The sequence below is a fragment of the Oryctolagus cuniculus genome, chromosome 19, assembly GCF_964237555.1.
Source record: "Oryctolagus cuniculus chromosome 19, mOryCun1.1, whole genome shotgun sequence".
Lineage (NCBI taxonomy): Eukaryota > Metazoa > Chordata > Mammalia > Lagomorpha > Leporidae > Oryctolagus > Oryctolagus cuniculus.
In genome coordinates this window covers 62358414-62379165 of record NC_091450.1, presented here as the reverse complement: position 1 = coordinate 62379165, position 20752 = coordinate 62358414, and the positions used below count along the sequence as shown (strand labels likewise).

Sequence of the window (20752 nt, the reverse complement as noted above, 5' to 3'; positions counted from 1 at the left end):
TCTGGAGTGCTCTATCTACATCACTTTGCTTCAGATAGGTGGCTATCACTATCCCCCACACCTGACTCATACTCTGAAAGATCTAAATAATGATTTCATGGTTCCTGGATACTCTAGCACTGTAAAAGTCAGTACTAATTTGCTCCACTCAACTAGAATTGGCCCTGTGGACCCCAAGGAAGATCTGTCTGCATTCTATTCTGAACCTATATCTGCCACTGCAAAATATTCTGTATACCTTATACTCATTCTGTAGGACTGGATATGGTTCAGTTCACATCTCTCAGTCCAGGGACTAGGAATGTTGGTTTTACCAGTCTGAGCACCATTGCCACTTTCTCAGCAAGACCTGAAGAAGGAACCAGTCACATCATACAGTGATAGATCCCCAGATATTGGTGACAAATGCCCCCCAAATCTCCCAAGCTCTCTGGTGAGACAATGGGACAGTCAGCTTTTTGTCAATATGAACAAAAATTAGACCCTGGCAATCACAATCCCTAGTGTAATGCACCAAACTCTCTGGGGACTGAATATACGCAACTTGAAAGTCCACATTCACTTCCAAGTCACACTTCTATCCTATGAACTACATCAGAATAGACCACTGTGTCACTTATAGACACATCTGACACTGAATAAAAAGAAATCACTCAAAGGCTACCCTTGTGGGCTCACCTAGAATCAAAGACAAAGCAACAAATTAAATGATACTCTACATGCCATCTAAACCATAAAATCTTTTCTAATAAAACTTGCTCCATAGAGAAGGGATTAGTACATCAGATGCAAAGACATCAACATGGGGACCAAGTAAAACTGAAGCAATGTAGCAAGACACCACCAAAAGCACACAGGATTTCTCCATAATTAGATCATCATCTAAACAAAATCAATGAAATTGCAGAACTAGAATTCAAAATAATGATTGTGAGGAAACTTAATGAGATGCAAGAGAAATGGAGAGAGCAATGTTGAAATGAATGAATATTTCACTAGAGAGATACAAATCATTAAGAATAACAAAGTAGAAATACTGGAAGTGAAAACTTCAGTTGGTGAAGTAAAAATATAATAGTTTCAAAAGCAGAATACATCAAGTGGAAGAAAGGATTTATTATCTGGACAAAACTTTTTTATATTTTATTTTATTTAATGAACATAAATTTCCAAAGTACAGCTATGGATTACAATAACTTCCCCCCCATAACTTCCCTCCCACCCACAACACTCCCCTCTCCTAGTCCCTCTCCCCTTCCATTTATATCAAGATTAATTTTCAATTATCTTTATATACAGATGATCAATTTAGCATATGTTAAGTAAAGATTTCAACAGTTGGCACCCACACAGAAACACAAAGTGTAAAATACTATTTGAGTACTAGTTATAGCATTAATTAAACACCTAAGAGTAATTGTGTATTAATTATAGAGTTTAACCAATAGTTTTAAGTAGAACATAAAAAAATACTAAAAGGGTAAAGTACTAAGTTCTTTTTTTTCTGTTTTTTTTGTTTGTTATATAGTTATTTTTTTATTTAATAAATGTGAATTTACAAAGTGCAGCTTTTGTATTGTTGTGGCTTCCCCCCACAACCTCCCTCCCTCCCATGGCCCTCCCCTCTCCCACTCCCTCTCCCATCCCGCCCTTCATTGAGTTTCATTTTCAATTACCTTCATATACTGAAGATCAACTTAGTATATACTAAGCAAGGATTTCAACAGGCTGCACTCACACAACCACACAAGGTATAGGGTATTTTTTTGACTAGTAGTGTTGTTTTTAAGTTTCATAGTAGAACACATTAAGGACAGAGATCCTACTTGGGGAGCATGTACCCAGTGACTCCCGTTGTTGATTTAACAATTGGCACTCTTATTTATGATGTCAGCACTGGACAAAACTTTTGAAATAGCCCAACCACCCAGTGCTGTGATGTAGTGGTTAGAGCCATTGCGTGCAGTGCCAGCATCCCATATGGGCAATGGTTTGAGTCCTTGCTGCTCCACTTCTGATCACAGCACCTCTCCTGTTCTGGTCTGGGAAAATCAGTGGAAGGTGGCCCAAGACCTTGGACCCCCACACCCATATGGAAGACCTGGAAGAAGATCCTGGCTCCTGGCTCCTGGCTTTGAATCAGTGCAGCTCTAGCTGATGTGTCCATCTGGGGAGTGAAACTGTAGTTGGAAGACCTCTCTCTCTTTGTTTCTGCTTTTGCCTCTCTGTAACTCTGACTTTCAAATAAATAAATAAATCTTTAAAAAAGAAAAACAAATAAGTAGAAAAAAACAAATAGAAAGTTATTTAAAAGAATGAACAAAGTTTATGTGAAATATGGGTTTAATGATTTAAATGGACAAATATTCACATGATATTGATTTCTGAATAAGAAGATGAGTAAAATATATTGAAAAGCTATTAAATGAAATAGTAGTCATAAATTTTCCTGGTCTTGAAAGAGACAGGGACATCAGGATACAAGGAACACAAAATACCCCAATAAGACTCAACCAAAAAAATCTTCTCCAAGGTATATTGTAGAAAAGTTGTCAAAAAAAATAAAGACAAGTAGAGAATGTTAAAGATAATAAAAGTGTCAAATTACATAAAAAGAAAAAAACACCCTAACAGAAAACTTTTTATTAGAAACTCTATAGGCCAGAAGAGAGTGAGAGGTTGTATTCAAGGTCTGAAAAAACATCTTCCAGCCAATAATATTATAAGCAGTGATGCTATCTTTAAAAACTAAATGTGAAATAAAGTATCTCCAAGATAAGCAAAAAAGAAAAAAAAGACTTCACCATTACCAAATTAGCCTTACAAGAAATTCTGGGTTGCAAGATAGTAGAATAGGGAAAGGATGGGCTGCTATAGGCTAGGGGAAAATAGTTTTTAAAAAGTGGAGAAAGTGCATTCTCAGGAGAGGGTTAGAGGAAAATCTCCATTGGAGATTCTGCAGCAGGAGGAGAGACATCATGGAACTGTGTGGAAGGTGCAAATGTGCAGCAATGAGCACAGACACAGCACAAAACCTCAACAGCACAGAGCCAAAAAAGTGCCAGCTTGGAGAGGAAGGTGAGATCAGACTGTAATTGCCCATGACACTGGAGATTTAGCCTGAGGGAGATCCTAGAAGACTACACTGTCTTTGATTCTAGCCAAGAGCCCTGAGAGGATCAGGATGCCTGCTCACTCAATCAAGAAAGGGACACTTTTCTTTTTCCCTATCCCCTACAATGCTGCCCAGAAACCAGATGAGAAAGGGAGGGCACCATTTTAGACAAAAGTAGGTAGCAGCTGTCATAGCTCTTTTGTGCACATCTCATGAATGTTGGAGCCTTGTGTGCTGAGACAGAAGGAACTTTGTGACTGCATAAGAGGGTATGAAGTGTAGCTGGATCTCAAGGAAATCACTGTGTGCAGCTTCACACCCTCAGAGCTCCCTGATTACCTGTGGTGGGTCACAGGAGTGGGAACCATGCTCACATTCAGAACTGCACAGATTCCTTGTTCATGTGGAATCTCAGATGAGTATCACATTCACTGATGGCTAATACCTAAGCATTGATCACATTTTTAGAGAGGAAGTGAGGGTGTGGTTAGAGAGATGACAATACCTCCCTTTCTGTTAACAAGAGATCTACCATGCCCAAATTGGTAGTCACCTGGATACTTGGCCTACCCTTTAGCGCTGATCAGAGCTCCCTGGAAACACTCAACACACACCTCTGGGTATTCATTGAAACAGCAGACACCCTATTAAACCACAGAGGCCTAGTTCAAAGGTAAGAACAGTAAGAGGGAAAAAATCAACAAGTATCTCCACAAATGCATAAAAATAAGTACAGAAATTCAAGAAGCAAGAATAAGGAAGTTGGAGGCAGTGTTTTGGCATAGTAGACTAATGCTCTGCCAGTGGCCTGGCATCCCATATGGGCACCAGTTTGTTTCCCAGTTGTTCCTCTTCTGATTCAACTCTCTGCTTGTGGCCTGGAAAACCAATGTAAGATGGCCCAAAAGCTTGGACCCCTGCACCTGCATGGGAAGCCTGGACAAGGAACCTGGCTCCTGGCTCCTGGCTTTGAATCAGCTCAGTACTGGCCATAATTTCCATTTGGGTAGTGAACCAATCGACAAAAACCTTTCAATATGTCTTTTCCCTCTATATTTGTAGCTGTATATCTCAAATAAATAAAAATCTTTAAAAAATAAGGAAGACAAAATGACTTTCCTAAAAGAAACATGAAACTTCAATATTAGAATGTTAAGATGAAGAGATTGATGAAATGTCTGAAACAGAATACAAACAATCATAGGATTACTCAGAAGCAATGAGAAGCAAATTCACAAATTAAAGAAATCTGTAAATGACGTGAATGAAAAATTTGCCCATGAAATTAAAATTTAGAATTCAAAATGAAATACAACAAATGAAGAAATCAATATATCAATTAAAAAATACAGTGGAAAGCCTTAAGAACAGACTTTGTGAGGTAGAAAAAATATTATCTAAAAGACAAAACTTTGGAAATGTTTCAGTCATATACACACACACACACAAATGGAAGAGGAAAATAGAAAAATTATAAACAGTGTTAGAGATTTATGGGTTACTATTAAATGACCCAATACACAGGTCTTAGTATTTCCTGAATCTGTAGAAAGAGAGAACAGATTATAAGGCCTTTATACTGAAATAACTAAAGAAAATTTCATAATTTGGAGAAAGAAATAAATGCCCAAGTTCAGAAGTAACATAGAACTCTTAATACACATGGCTAGGAAAAATCTTCACCACAACACATTGTAGTCAAAATTTCCACAGTAAAACATAAGGAGAGATATAAAAAATGTGAATGAGAGAAAAATGGATTAGTTTCAGAGGATCTCTAATTAGACACATAGATGAATTCTCATCAGATTCTATAGGATATAAGAGATTAGAGAGACATAGTACAAGTCTTAAGATAAAGAAACTGTCAACCCAGAAAACTGTACATTGCAAAGCTCACATGTATGATTGAAGGTGAAATGACAACCTTCCATAACAAACAGAACCTGAAGAAATTTGTTAACACTCATCCAACCTTACAAAACATGATTAAGTATGTGCTACACACAGAAACACAACATGATATGCATCATTATGATGCAATGTGAAGGTAAAAATTCTCCTAGTAAAAGGTCAAAATATAGAAAGTAAACAATAGGAATATTTATGAAAATAATTGCAGGGCCACATTGTCACTTATCAATAGTAACCTTAAATTTAAATGGCCTAAAATCATCTCCAATTCAAAGATATAGACTGGCTGAAGGAATTAAAAAATAAGATCTAATTGCTGTCTACAAGAAACACTTCACCAATGAATATACACATAGTTTGAAAATGAAAGAATGGAAATAGATATTCCATGCTAACTGAAGGCAAAAAAGTAAGTGTAACCATCCTAATATCAGACAAAATAGACTTTAACATTAAAAAAAAAAAAAACAACCCGGTGCCATGGCTCAATAGGTTAATCCTCTGCCTAGTGGCACTGGCACACTGGGTTCTAGTCCCTGTCAGGTGCCAGATTCTGTCCCGGTTGCCCCTCTTCCAGGCCAGCTCTCTGCTGTGGCCAGGGAGTGCAGTGGAGGATGGCCCAAGTGCTTGGGCCCTACACCCCATGGGAGACCAAGATAAGCAACTGGCTCCTGCCTTCGGATCAGTGCAGTGCACCAGCCACAGCGCTCCAGCCAGCTGCGGCAGCCATTGGAGGGTGAATCAATGGCAAAGGAAGACCTTTCTCTCTGTCTCTCTCTCTCACTGTCCACTCTGCCTGTCAAAAAATAATAACAGCTAAGGAATCTCTAGAACATATGCAAACACATTGAGACAGTACAACATGCTTGTAAATGAACAGTGGATCTCAGAAGAATTCAAAAGAGAAGTAAAAACTCTAGAATTAAATTAAGAATAAATTACAGGGCCGGCGCCGCGGCTCACTAGGCTAATCCTCCGCCTAGCGGCGCCGGCACACCGGGTTCTAGTCCCGGTCGGGGCTCCGGATTCTGTCCCGGTTGCCCCTCTTCCAGGCCAGCCCTCTGCTGTGGCCAGGGAGTGCAGTGGAGGATGGCCCAGGTGCTTGGGCCCTGCACCCCATGGGAGACCAGGAGAAGCACCTGGCTCCTGGCTCCTGGCTCCTGCCATCGGATCAGCACGGTGCGCCGGCTGCAGTGGCGGCCATTGGAGGGTGAACCAACGGCAAAGGAAGACCTTTCTCTCTCTGTCTCTCTCTCTCACTATCCACTCTGCCTGTCAAAAAAAAAAGAATAAATTACAACATATAAGTTTAATGGGATACAGCAAAATCAATATTAAGAGGGGAGTTTATGACAATTGGTGCCTGCATCAAGAAATTGGAAAGGCCAAAATAAGTGAGATATGAATGCATCTCAAGGAACTAGAAAAACTACAGAAAACCAAGCCTCAAATTAGTAGAGGAAATACTTAAAACTAGAGAAGTAAACAAAATAGAAACCAAGAAAAAATAAAAAATATTCAGTGAAATGAAAGAGCTGATTTTTTGAACAAATAAACAAAATTGATACACCATTTGCCCAACTAACCAAAAAAGAGAGTGAAGACCCAAATCAATAAAATCAGAGATAAAAAAAGAAACATAATAAAAGATACCACAGAAATAAAAATAATCATCATGAATTACTACAAAGAGCTGTATGCCAACAAATTGGGAATCCCAGAAGAAATGGATAGATTCCTGGACTCAGACAATCTACCAAAATTGAGTCATGAAGACATTAAACATCTAAACATACCAATAACCAATACGGAATTTGAATCAGTAATAAAGACCCTCCCAACAAAGAAAATCCCATGTCCAGGTGGTTTCACGGCTGAATTCTAGCAGACACTTAAAGAAGAAATAGTTCCAATTCTTTTAAAGCTTTTCAAAACAATTGAAAGGTAGAGTATCCTTCAAAACCCCTTCCATGGGACCAGCATTACCTTAATTCCTAAACCAGAAAAGAAACAGCAGAAAAAGAGAGTTGGAGACAAATTTCCCAGATGAATATAGATGCAGAAATCATCAACGAATACTAGCCATTCTAATCCAACAGTACATCAGAAATATAATTAACCTGAACCAGGTGGGATTTGTATGCAATCTATTTGTATGCAATGATGCTTCAACACCCCAAAATCAATAAATGTGATACATCACATTAACAAACTGAAGAACAAAATCATATGCTTATCTCAATAGATGCAGAGAAAGCATTTGATTAAATTCAATACCTTTTTATGTTGAAGATATTAAGCAAATTGGGTATATAAGGATCATTTCTCAACATAATCAAGGCAGTTTATGACAAACACACAACCAGCATCCTACTGAATAGGAAAATATTGGAGGTATTCCCATTCAGATGAAGAACCAAACAAGGATGCCCACTCTCACCCTTGCTGCTTCATATAGTCCTGGAAGATTTAGAAAGAGCCATTAGGAAGGAAAGAAATTAAAGGGATACAAACTGAGAAGGAGGTAAACAAATTATTCCTATTTTCAGGTGATATGATTCTATACATAAGGGACCCAAAAGACTCCACAAAGAGAATATTGGAACTCATAAAAGAGTTTTGTAAAGCATCAGGATATAACATCAGTACAAAAAAATCAATTAGCTTTGTATACCCAGACAAGTAGGTGCAAGTAGTTGCAAACTATACAACTGATAAAGGGTTAATTTACAGAATGTATAGAGTTCTAGAAACTCGGCCGGCGCCGCAGCTCACTAGGCTAATCCTCCGCCTAGCGGCGCCGGCACACCGGGTTCTAGTCCCGGTTGGGGCGCCAGATTCTGTCCCGGTTGCCCCTCTTCCAGGCCAGCTCTCTGCTGTGACCAGGGAGTGCAGTGGAGGATGGCCCAAGTCCTTGGGCCCTGCACCCCATGGGAGACCAGGAAAAGCACCTGGCTCCTGGCTCCTGCCATCGGATCAGCGCGGTGTGCCGGCCGCAGCGGCCATTGGAGGGTGAACCAATGGCAAAGGAAGACCTTTCTCTCTGTCTCTCTCTCTCACTGTCCACTCTGCCTGTCAAAAAAAAATTAAAAAATAAAAAAAATTAAAAAAGAATTCTAGAAACTCAACAACTACAAAACAAAAAAACCCAGTTAAAAATTGGGCAAAAGAACAAATATTTTTGATGAGCATAAATTCGAATGACCAACAGACACATGAAAAAATGCTCAGAATGGATAGCCATCAGGGAAGTGCAAATCAAAATCACAATGAAGTTTTACCTTACACCTGTTTGAATGTCTTTCCCATAGAAATCAACAAACAAGTAATGCTGGTAAGGGTGTGGGGAAAAGTGAATCCTCTTGCACTCTTAGTGAGAAGGTTAACTGATACAGCAACTGTGGGAGACAGTATGGAGATACTTCAGAAATCTGAATATAGATCTGCCATATGATCTAGAGATCCCACTTTGGAATTTTTCCAAAGGAAATGAAATTGGTATATGAAAGAGTAATATGTACCCCCATGTTCATTTCAGCTCAGTTTACAATAGCTAAGATATGGGGGTGCCAGCATTGTGCTATAGTGGGATAAGCCTCTGCCTGTGATGCCCACATTCTGTATGGGTGCCAGTTCATGCCCTAACTGTTCCTCTTCCAATTCAGCTCTCTGCTTATGTTCTGGGAAAGAAGCAGAAGATTGCCCAGGTATTTGGGCCCCTGAACCTGTGTGAGAGACCTGGAAGAAACTCCTGGCTCCTGGCTTCAGATTGGCTCTGTTCCAGCCATTGTGAGGAGTGAGTCAGTGGATGGAAGACCTTTGTCTCTGTCTCTGTCTCTCTCTGCCTGTAACTCTACCTCTAAAATAAATTAAAAAAATCTTTAAAAATGAAGATATTTAATCAACCTAGACATCCATTAACAGAAGATTGGATATGAAACTATGGTATATATACACTATGGAATAGTACACAGTGGTAAAATGATATCCTGTCATTTGCAACAAAATTGATGCAACTTGAAACCATTATACTTACTGAAATAAGCCAGTCACAAAATGACAAATATTATATGGTCTCTCTGATCTGTGGTTACTAAAGGGATATCTAAAAGTTAATCTATAGGAGTGGAACACTTCTTGATATGCCGAGATTTTGAACAGCCCTTGTCTTGACTGTTGAAGAACAATGTTTTTTGTTTGTTTATTTGTTTATGTTATTTTTTTCTCATGCTAGTCAGTGGACTCTCTACTCATTGAGTGTAGGGTTAAACCCATGAGTATAAAATTAACTGAAAATAAATCTTTGTAAAAGTAAGAATGGGAATGGGAGAGGGAGGAGGAAGAAGAGAAATTGCAATGAAATATTAGGAATGAAGAATTCAACAGATCAAATAAAAATGTAATGGACAGCCATAACAGCAGACATGGTGAGGAAGAAGAAAGAATTTCCAAACTAGAAGAGAAATATTTGGAAATATTACAGTTAGACCAAAAAAAATAAAAGCAAAACAAGATAAAAATAGAAAATGTAAAAATAGCTTTGGAGACCTATGGGATATTATCAAAGGACCCAACATCCAGGTCTTAGGATTTCCTGAAGGTGTGTAAAGAGAGAATGGACTAGATGGCTTATTTAGTAAAATGTTTACAAAAACTTCACCAATTTGGGGAAAGAGAGGGATGTCCAAGTACAGGAAGCACACTGAGCCCCTAACAGACATGACCAGAAAAAGATTTCACTTTGACACATTGTAGTCTAACTTTTCACAATAAAACATAAAGGAAAGATTCTCAAATATTCAAGAGAGAAATGCCAGATTACTTCTAGAGGATCTCCAATAGGACTCACAGCTGACTTCTCATCAGAAACCCTACAGGCTAGGAGGGAAGGGAGAGATACAGTCCAAGTCTTTAAAGAAAAAAAAGATTTCAATTCTGAATACTGTACCCTTGCAAAGCTTTCACTTATGAATGAAGGTGAAATAAAGACTTTCTACAACAAACAGAAATTGAAAGAAGTTGTTGCCACTCATCTAGCCTTTCAAAAGATGCTTCAGGATGTGCTACACACAGAAACACAGAATGATATCCATAATTGTGAAAGAATGAGATGGCAGAAAATCCCCTAGTAGAAGTACAAAAGAAATCCAAATTTAACAATAGGAATATTTATCAAAAAATGGAAGGGCAAGTCATTATTTATCATCACTCACCTTGAATGTAAATGACCTCAACTGTGCAGTTAAAAGATGCAAACTTATTAGAAATTAAACTGATTGAGCCGGCGCCGTGGCTCAATAGGCTAATCCTCCACCTTGCGGCGCCGGCATACCGGGTTCTAGTCCCAGTCGGGACGTCGGATTCTGTCCCGGTTGCCCCTCTTCCAGGCCAGCTCTCTGCTATGGCCAGGGAGTGCAGTGGAGGATGGCCCAGGTGCTTCGGCCCTGCACCCCATGGGAGACCAGGAAAAGCACCTGGATCCTGGCTCCTGCCATCGGATCAGCGCGGTGCGCCGGCTGCAGCGGCGGCCATTGGAGGGTGAACCAACGGCAAAGGAAGACCTTTCTCTCTCTGTCTCTCTCTCTCACTGTCCACTCTGCCTATCAAAAAAAAAAAAAGAAATTAAACTGATTATCATTAATTTATACTTAATGAAGGCTGGAACTTATGATAACTAAGTAAACTGAAAGTAGATGTTTGTAAAAATTAAGAATGGGGATGGAAGAGGGAGGAAGAAGAAGGGTTGGTCTTGGGTATTAGGAGGTTTGCATGGGACGTATATCTATGTTCCTAAATCTGTACATATGAAATGCATGAAATTTGTGTAACTTCTATAAAATTTCAAAAAAATAATGCTTTTTATTTGGTGTGATTTTGCTATCATTGAAACAAAATGGTCACAAGTTTCATGAGTGATAATATGGGCTTATACTATCAGGGCTAAAGTAATAGCTTGATATGCGCTCTCCTATGTATATTACTTTTCTACGGGGATTGCACCACAAGGTGTAAATCTGACTTTCCTTCAGAAATAGCCTATAATAGTCATTTTAGATATAAGTTTCTGGCATATAATACTATATTCCACAAAATCTGCTTTATCATCTCAACTGAATAGTTAACTTATACTTAACAAATAAAGGCTAAATTACTTAGAAATGGACTTAGAACTAACTATAACATCAAGTGTGAAAAAATAATAGGAGAAATCCATTATGTCTATCCATTTATTTGAGCAAAATTATGACACAACACATTCTCTTATTTTTAGTGAGGTTTAAACCCACCTTAAATTTGACTTTGGTGTAGCTTCAGTTTTGTCTTCTTTGTACTATTTCCAAGATGGTTCCAAGATCATTAGGAGGGCTAAAAAGAGTAAAAGACATAAAATATTACTGTAGAAAGTCTTTCTTTAGTTGTGACTCCCAAACTCCAAACTACACAGAATATATAAATCTTACACAAGGCTAATAATAGAAGTATAATTTTATTTTGTCAGTTGTGGCCAACCACATTAGGAGTATTTTCAATAAAAGCTACATCCAAATTGTATCTATGAACTACATGGAATACGTCTTCATTTTTGTATTAATATCATATTAACATGAGAATTGTGTCATAAAAATCTAATAGAAGCATAGAAAAATTGGCAATAATTGTCTGAGACTGAACCAAAGCCAGCAGCCACCCAGTTGTGGACTCCTTATGAAGTCAGAAAGAAAAATGTCCCTCATTTCAAGCTGCCATAATTGCATTTTCTACTACTTGCTGCCAAATGCATCTTTGAACTATACAAATACCTTCTAACCTCTTTAAAAATGAAGTAGTGGATAAAATATATACATAACTAAAGGGGGAGAATCTCTAAACTAAGTGAAAGTAAGAAGAGAAATTGAAGAATACCAAAGACTTGACTTATTTTCCTTTCTTGGCGGGCTTTGTTTTCCATTCCCTTTCTGGTGCCTTCTCACAGAGTGGGTATGAAGTGAAAGGGCTGCACACACACTTGGTACTTTCTAAGTACATCCTTTAATTCTCCATGCCTGAGGCCTCAGTGCTCTGCAAGGGAAGGGGAAAATTAAGGATCTCTTGTCCCCATGGCCACTCTTACAGTTTTCTAGGCACAAGCACTAACAAGTACTGGCTTCTAGCTGCAAGATGTTGTTATAGAGAGGCAAGCAGTTCCCCATCGTGCACATATACCCAATGCATGAAAGGCAGTTATACCAAGTGGGCAGGTATCTCTAGGCAGGCAAATACTGTGATGCAGCTCAGTTCCAAGAGAAAGACAATTGCAGTTTTCAGAAAAGAAATGCGCAGGTAATGTAACCTTTCATTAGCTTTCCTCCTGTTTTTCTGAATCCTTTTCTTTCCTTGGAGGTTCTCCTTCCTCCTGTAACCCACCTGCAGACCCATGGACCAATGCTGGCTGTCTGATGCATCCAGTTTCAGCAACTAACCATGTAGGATGTGTTGAAGATAATGTGCTTTTACATTAAGCCTTCTCTCCAAGGGTTGTACAAAAGGATTTGTCCTTTCTAAAGATGTTCAGTTGTGTATCAGTAAAATGAAAGGTAATATTAGAAGACAGGTCAAGTGAGGCCGTCTCTGTTATCCTTAAAGTCACATACAGGAGGTGGCCATAGCTTTCCAGATGCTAGGTAGGTCCTATCTTGAATCCTTCTGTTATTTTTCTAAAACATGAAACTCTCACATAGCAGACAACTGTGTGAGAGGAGGTCCATGGGATTTTCTTAGTAGGAGGCTCTCTGGTTTTGAAAGCTCATTTACTCTTGGGCCAAAGTTAACCAGTGTCCTCTGGGTGCCTGTATGAGGAGACAAAGGGATTGGCAGAAGGATGGTGATCTTGCTGAGGGGCTGCTGGCAAAGTCCATTCTTCTGGCAAAGTAGTAACCAGCATTTTCTCTCTCCCACTTCTCTGTCCTGGTGGGATGGTTGCAGGGGCTGACCTGTGGGAAGAGCATCTTGGTGAAATTGAGAAGCTGCACCAGCACCTAGAGGAACCCATCTACAGCAGAGGAGGGGAATGTGTGTCCCATGGGCCACATCAATTGATTCATTGTAAGTGATTGTCCATGTTGTGTATGTGATTTTGTAGGGTGAAAACTGTGATGTGTGTTACACGTTTGTACATGGTACTAGTTGTGTCTGTAATGTAAAATCCCCTTACTATTTCTGATAATTTGGCACATGGACAAATGTGTACTCACACAAAGAAACTAATCTAAGTACTCTTGGGGCCCATGCCTTAAATAAATCTGTGGTACACTAGGTTGTCTGAAATTTGTTGGTAAAGGAGTAGGCATAGTGTGATGGATAAAGCCTTCACTTGCAATGCCTGCAGCCATATTTGAGTGCCAGATGAATTCCCAGCAACTATGTACTACTGATCTGGGTTCTTGCTAATGGGCCTGAGAAGGCAATGGGTATGTCCCAACTAGTTGGGTGCCAACCAAGTGGGAGACCAAGATTTTCCAGCTAATAGCTTTTGTGTGGCCCAGCCCTGGCCCATCCTTGTACTCTTTTCTTTCACACCACCCCATAACTCTGCCTTTCAAATAATTTTTTTGTAAAAACAAAATAAAAATGTTTTCAGAGTTATTAACATATGTCTGTGCCTAGGTATGCTAGTCAAGCAAATGTTACTTATTTTTGGTAGACATTTAAAATAATAAAGGTATAATTTTGACCTAAAACCAAACAGTGTGCACTGCTTCATATATATGAAGTAAAATTCAGTTTTTAGAGTTTTTTTTTTGTCAAGAAAATGGCCCAACCATGCTTGTCTAATAGTTTGGTTTCTTAAATCTAAGTATAATTGTTAAAACTTAGGTAAATATGAAGAAGGAAAATGTTTCTAAATGTAAAGTTGACATCTTAAATTCTATAAAAAGCACTGGGATGATAAGTAGCTGCTATCATAAATTATTAAAATATGTCAATTTAACATTGTCTACTAATCTTTCACTAGATATTGAGTAACTAAGATTAAGGAATAATTCTAACAAATATATGATACTCAATATTAAGAGAAAAGTTTAAAAATCTCTTTGTCATAGACAGACATGCATGAAGTTATGGAATATAAATGATGTGTTTTGATTAAGGGGAAAAGTGAGTAATATTTGTCCTAAAGTAAAATGGTGTTGGCAAGGAAAAAGTAACAGAACAGGACAATGAGCTGAGAGAAATATAAAATGTTCTAGTTTTGTGAAAGATGGATCCTGTGTGAAATAACATTGGCTGATGTTACCATGGAATTGGCCATATGAGTTTCTATAAATTAAGTATTAATGTCAAAGGCATATTGTTATGAAGTTAGAATTTGTTAATGTTAAATGTTAATATCAAAACAACCAGGTTTTCTGATAGGAAAAGACTCACAAGAAATTTTTATCTTTGAATTTTGAAATCTGATCTTTGACATTCTTAACCCATCTTTGATTGTAATTTTCCTTGTTTCAACTTTTCTATTTTTACAGTTTGCATTTAGTTGGAGATTTCCTCAGTGTTTCAATGAAGGAGGTACCTTTCTCTGAAGGGAGGAGAGAACTTCCACTTTGACTATGACCTTGTCTAAATAAGATTGAAGTCAGTGAACTCAAAAGGCTTCCATAGCCTTGGAAACTCATGACTAGAGCCTAGGGAGATTACTGACGCCACAAACAAGAGTGTCAAATTGTTAAGTCAACAACAGGAGTCACTGTGTACTTACTCCTCATGTGGGATCTCTGTCCTTAATGTGTTGTCCAATGTGAATTAATGCTATAACTAGTACTCAAACAGTATTTTACACTTTATGTTCTGTGTGGGTGCAAACTGATGAAATCTTTACTTAATATATACTAAATCAATCTTCCGTATATAAAGATAATTGAAAATGAATCTTGATGTGAATGGAATGGGAGAGGGAGCAGGAGATGGGAGGGTTGTGGATGGCAGGGAAGTTATGGGGGGTGGGGAAAGCCATTGTAATCCATAAACTGTACTTTGAAAATTTATATTTACTAAATCAAAGCTTAAAAAAAATGAAAAAAAATCTCCCCCCAAAAAAGTTTAGAGATTTGATTCTTGACCTTTACTTTTCTCAATACATTTAAACTGCTCCAAGTAGTAGGGTGAGTATGTGTGCTAATTCTCCTATTCAAGGGTTTTTTTCTTTGCTGTTTTAGTAACTGAGCTAGGAAATGAGGATTTCATGTGTATTGAGTCTTGGATTTTCTGCTATTGTTGTTAAGCTCTCATTGCTTGAAAATACCTAAGTCTTACTAATAGAATGACAATTGCTTGAAGTAGCACTCTGTTCTCAGAATAAGCCCTTATGGCTTTCTGGTGTGGCTGAAAAGCCCATGAGAGCATTTTAGTCATGGAAAGCCAAGATACTGTGGCAAAAACTGTCCTACATGAAGGACTTCTATGGGTGAGATCCCAATGGAAAAACATGGCCGCCAAAGAAGGATGTGCTTTTCTCTGATGGAAGGAGAGAACTTCCACTTTGCTTATAGCCTTGTCTAATACTGAAGTAGTTTGTGGATTTGAAGGGCTCCCATAGCCTAGGCAGACCATGTCAAGGGCCTCATGTGATCACTGACATCATATATAAGAGTGTTAATAGTTAAATTAACAAGTGTCACTGTGCACTAACTTCCCATGGAGGACTTCTGTCCTCCGAGAGTTGTATTATGAGAGTTAGTAGTAAAACTTGTTCTCAAAGATTTACTTTTTTTAAGTGTATTAAGTGGAATTTATTCTTATGTCTCATAAACTATAGTTATATCTAAGTACTCGCAACAGATGTATTATTCTTGGGTTCTCCTTTAAAGTAAGTTAAGTTTCTCAAAAAAGGTAAAAAAAAAAAAAACCTCAGATGTAATTTATTTAATTAAAGTTATTTTTTCTTATTGTAAAAAAAAACTTGGTGTTCTCTTGCACAGAGTAGGGTAAAAATAGTTAACAATAACATATTGTATATTTCTAAATAGCTAGAAGAAAGACATTTGAATGTTGTTACTTCAAAGAAATCTTGAATATATGAAGCAATAGATGCTAATTATTCTAATTTGATCAATACAATGTTTGCATATATCAAAATGTTACATTGTACCCTATAAAATGTACAACTATTGTGTGACAATAAAAACAAATAATCTAAAATTAAAATACCTGAGTCTTAAAAGAGTTAAGATTTTTCTGGAGTATCTACTCATTCTGAAATATTTGATTGATCACTTTGTGACTGGTTAAATCTAGTTTATATATAGCTCTGGCTGAAACACCTTGTCTGGATAGATGATTGTTATTTTTCAGAATGGTCTGAGTTCCTGTTTTGACCAAGTGTTTTAAACCTCTGACATCTTTGATAGACTTGTTTTTAGATTCAGAGTTGTAAATTAATTCTTTTGACTTTGATGTTTCCAGTTGGATTCCTGGAGCTGTCAAAGGATATAAGCCTCATCTTGGAGATGCAATAGTTATTTAGGTTGTTTGGATTGTGTAGAATGCATTGCTGGGTTTGCACAGGTTGCCTAATTTTAATTGTGTCTATACAGGTATGTTACTCATGTGAAAGTTCTAAAAATTACATAAAGTTATGACTCCTTGTGGTCCTAGTGTGATGTTGCATTATTGGTGCACACATATATTGCTTGCAATATATCTACAGCAACACAGAAATAATGATGCAACAAAGTAAGGCAAATAGGTCTATAAAGCATTTGTTTTCCTTATAAGAAAGTTTTTGTAGAGGAAATAAAATAACTACTGTTCAAACCAGATTTATATGCTTAACAATGATTTAAACCTTACATAAAATTACATCTAAGCTTCACTATTATGAATCCATAAGGAGTCAGAAAAAGGATTTATAGGTCACAAGGTCTTGACTATGGTTGTATTCTACTTTCAAATCAGTCTGAGATAAATAGCATTTTTCCAAGATTTAAAAAAATAGATTTTATAAAAGAGATTCTTTTTAATGACTGAATACATCATTTTTGCTACTGAGAGAAACAGGTTATACTTTTTGCCCCACTATAATTCACTCTTATGAAAGAAATAATTCTCTTAACTTCTAGCAAATGTTACAGGTTTGAGACTACAGGAATTATCAGGAGTCGTTCTTTCTTATCAATCTGTAATTTATTTCTAAAATATGTCAAGTAAATTTTTAAAGACTCAACGAGGGGCAGCTTCATGTTTGCTGTCTCAGTGAATTCTGAGGAGGCTCTTCTGGCTTCACGGCTTCACTGTAGTCTTTCTCTTTTATCTAATCTTCCATTTTCTCATCCTCCTCACTGTCTAGAGGTTGAGGAATAAGCTTATTACCTACAATGACTTGCCTATTAATTCTGTTTCACTCTCTTTCTTTTCCTTTTGGGAAATCCCTTTGGCCTGCATCTTATCATTTATGAAAGTTCTAAGTTTGCAGCAAATGTAAATACTGGACAAGTCCTGCAGTTTTCTGACAGGTCAGGGAGGCAGTCCAACAATGGCAAGCTTGCCATAATCATTCTCACTTTGGTGCACAAGTGGAGCAAATGAAATAGCAAGGTTATTTTTACTTTCCCAAGTGGTTTCTCCAGTTAGCATAATCTGTGTTAACTGATTTTCTGTAAGCATGACTAGTATGCCTCCCACATTCAGTAAAATGTTCATGTAGTTTTTTCTGGACTCTAGAATCACAATAAATCTGATCATACTGATGTCTGTCAGATGATCTCTGGAGGCAATTACCAACCACCAATGAAGGTTCACAGAACTCAAATTTATCAAAGCTATCACTATTTTTATAAAGCACTCAAATTTTTCCTTGGCATATTCTACCACATCTGAATGAAGCTGCATCCCATGATTTGTTCCAAAAGACCTGTGGCATAGCTGTCGGTCCAGCCCACAGCAGCAATGTGCAGGGCCAGGCTCCTGAGACCCTGGCAGCTGGCTGCCACTACCACCACAACACCGCTGCCTTTTAAAAATGTATTCTTGGAGTCTCAAGATGGACAACCGGGATGTTGCAGGGAAGGCTAACCGGTGGTTTGGGGTCGCTCCCCCCAAGTCTGCAAAGATGAACATGAACACCCTGCACCAAGAAGAGCTCATCGCGCAGAAGAAGCGGGAAATCGAGGCCAGAATGGAGCAGAAAGCTAAGCAGAGCCAGGCGGCCAGCCCTCAGCCCCCGCATCCCGGAGAAGTCGCGAACGCACACAACTCTTCCTGCGTCTCTAACAAATTCGCCAATGACGGCAGCTTCTTGCAGCAGTTCCTGAAGTTGCAGAAGGCACAGACCACCACAGACGCCACCGCCAGCACAGCCGGCGCCCCGCCCAGCACACCCCCGCCCAGCGCCGGCAAGAGGCCCCTGCTGCTCTGCAAGCGAGCGGGCCTGGGGCTGGGCAGCGCCCCGGGCCAGGTGAGGAACTACTCGCACGCCAAGCAGCTGCCCGTGGCCCAGCGGCCCAGCGTCTTCCAGTCCACCGATGAGGACGAGGAGGAGGACTAGGAGCAGTGGCTGGAGATCAAAGTTTCACCCCCAGAGGGAGCCGAGACTCGGAAAGTGATAGAGAAATTGGCCCGCTTTGTGGCAGAAGGAGACCCCGAGTTAGAAAAAGTAGCTATGGAGGACTACAAGGATAACCCAGCGTTTGCGTTTTTACACGATAAGAATAGCAGGGAATTCCTCTACTACAGAAAGAAGGTGGCTGAGATGAGGAAGGAGGCGCAGAAGTCCCAGGGAGCCTCTCAGAAAGTTTCACCCCCAGAGGACCAGGAGGCCAAGAGCCTCGCAGAAAAGCTGGCCAGGTTCACAGCGGACGGGGGTCCCGAGGTGGAAACCATCGCCCTCCAGAACAACCGCGAGAACCAGGCATTCAGCTTTCTGTACGAACCCAACAGCCAGGGGTACAAGTACTTCCGGCAGAAGCTAGAGGAGTTCCGGAGCGCCAAGGCCGGCTCCACAGGCACCCCCCCAGCACCTGAGCCCAGCCCGAAGCACACGTCCCCTCCTGACGCCCCGTCGGGGGCCTCGCCCCCTGCCGCCACCTGCCCCACCTCATCGGCCCCCGCGCCGGCCACTGCCCCCGCGCCGGCCGCCCCCGGGAAGCCGGCCTCCGCCCTGGCCGCCGTGAAAAGAAAGCGGAAGAGCAGGTGGGGGCCCGAGGAGGACAAGGTGGAGCTCCCCACTGCGGAGCTGGTGCAGGGAGAGGTGGACGCCTCGCCCTCGCCTCTCTCAGTTCAGGACCTCAAGGGGCTCGGCTACGAGAAGGGGAAGCCCGTGGGTCTGGTGGGCGTCACGGAGCTGTCAGACGCCCAGAAGAAGCAGCTGAAGGAGCAGCAGGAGATGCAGCAGATGTACGACATGATCATGCAGCACAAGCGGGCCATGCAGGACATGCAGCTGCTGTGGGAGAAGGCGCTGCAGCAGCACCAGCACGGCTACGACAGCGAGGAGGAGGTGGACAGCGAGCTGGGCACCTGGGAGCACCGGCTGCGCCGCATGGAGATGGACAAGACGCGGGAGTGGGCCGAGCAGTTGACCAAGATGGGCCGGGGCAAGCACTTCATCGGAGACTTCCTGCTACCCGACGAGCTGGACAAGTTCATGGAGACCTTCAAGGCGCTGAAGGAGGGCCGCGAGCCCGACTACTCGGAGTACAAGGAGTTCAAGCTGACCGTGGAGAACATCGGCTACCAGATGCTCATGAAGATGGGCTGGAAGGAGGGCGAGGGGCTGGGCTCCGAGGGCCAGGGCATCAAGAACCCGGTCAGCAAGGGCACCACCACCGTGGACGGCGCCGGCTTCGGCATCGACTGGCCGGCTGAGCTCTCCAAGGAGGACAACGAGTACGAGGCTTTCCGCAAGAGGATGATGCTGGCCTACCGCTTCCGGCCCAACCCCCTGAACAACCCGAGGCGGCCGTACTACTGACAGCTGCGCAGGCAGCTTTCCCAGCACCGGTCCTGGACCGTGGAACGTGGCCGCGCTGCGCCCGCCCCTGCCGTCACCAGTGTCGTGCTGTGTATTAAAGTCTCAGTGCTCAAAAAAAAAAAAAAAAAGTATTCTTTTAAAAATGTATTCATTGGGGCTGGCTCTGTGGCATAGTGGGTAAAGCTGTGGCCTGCAGTGCCCACATTCCATATGGGCACCAGTTTGAGTCCAGGATGCTCCACTTACAGCCCAGCTCTCTGCTCTGGCCTGGGAAAGGAGTGGAAGATGATCCAAGTCCATGGGCCTCTGCAGCCACATAGGGGACCTGGAAGGAGCTCCTTGCTACTGGCTTTAGATCAGCCCAGCTCCAGCCCTTGCAGACATTTGCAGAGTGAACCAGCAGATGGAAGACTTTTCTCTCTCTGCCTCTGCCTCTCTGTAACTCTGTCTTTCAAAGAAAATAAACAAATCTTTAAAAAATGCATTTATTTTTTGGAAGAGCAGAATGGTAGAGATAGGGGGGAGAGAGAAAGAGAGAGAGAGAAATGAATGGGAATGAGAATGAGAATGAGATTGAGAATGAATCTTATTTTCAGTTCTACTCCCCAAATTCCCTCAGTAGCTTCAGCTGGGCTAGGTCAAAGCCAGGAGGCATAAACTCCACCCAGGTTTCCTATATCTGTGGCAGGAACCCATCTAGTTGAGCCAATATCTGCTTCCTCACAAATAAATATCAGGACGGTGGATTGACGTGTACATTCTAAGTGTCAGCCTAACCT

At 40.5% G+C, this 20752-nt stretch overlaps 1 long non-coding RNA gene and 2 pseudogenes across 3 annotated transcripts in view; 1 reads left to right on the top strand and 2 right to left on the bottom strand.

Moving 5' to 3' along the window:
- Positions 1-20752, bottom strand: part of LOC103346506 (uncharacterized) — a 58077-nt gene that overhangs the window by 6685 nt on the left and 30640 nt on the right. For all 3 annotated transcript variants that reach the window (XR_007913558.2, XR_007913559.2, XR_011384429.1), the window contains exons 2-4: positions 12434-12999; positions 11933-12088; positions 11317-11395 (exon numbers count right to left, since the gene is read on the bottom strand). This is a non-coding gene — a long non-coding RNA (uncharacterized lncRNA). The remainder of the gene's footprint in view (positions 1-11316; positions 11396-11932; positions 12089-12433; positions 13000-20752) is intronic.
- Positions 15978-18151, bottom strand: LOC103346193 (protein-L-isoaspartate O-methyltransferase domain-containing protein 1 pseudogene; annotated as a pseudogene).
- Positions 18533-20101, top strand: LOC138846922 (SURP and G-patch domain-containing protein 1 pseudogene; annotated as a pseudogene).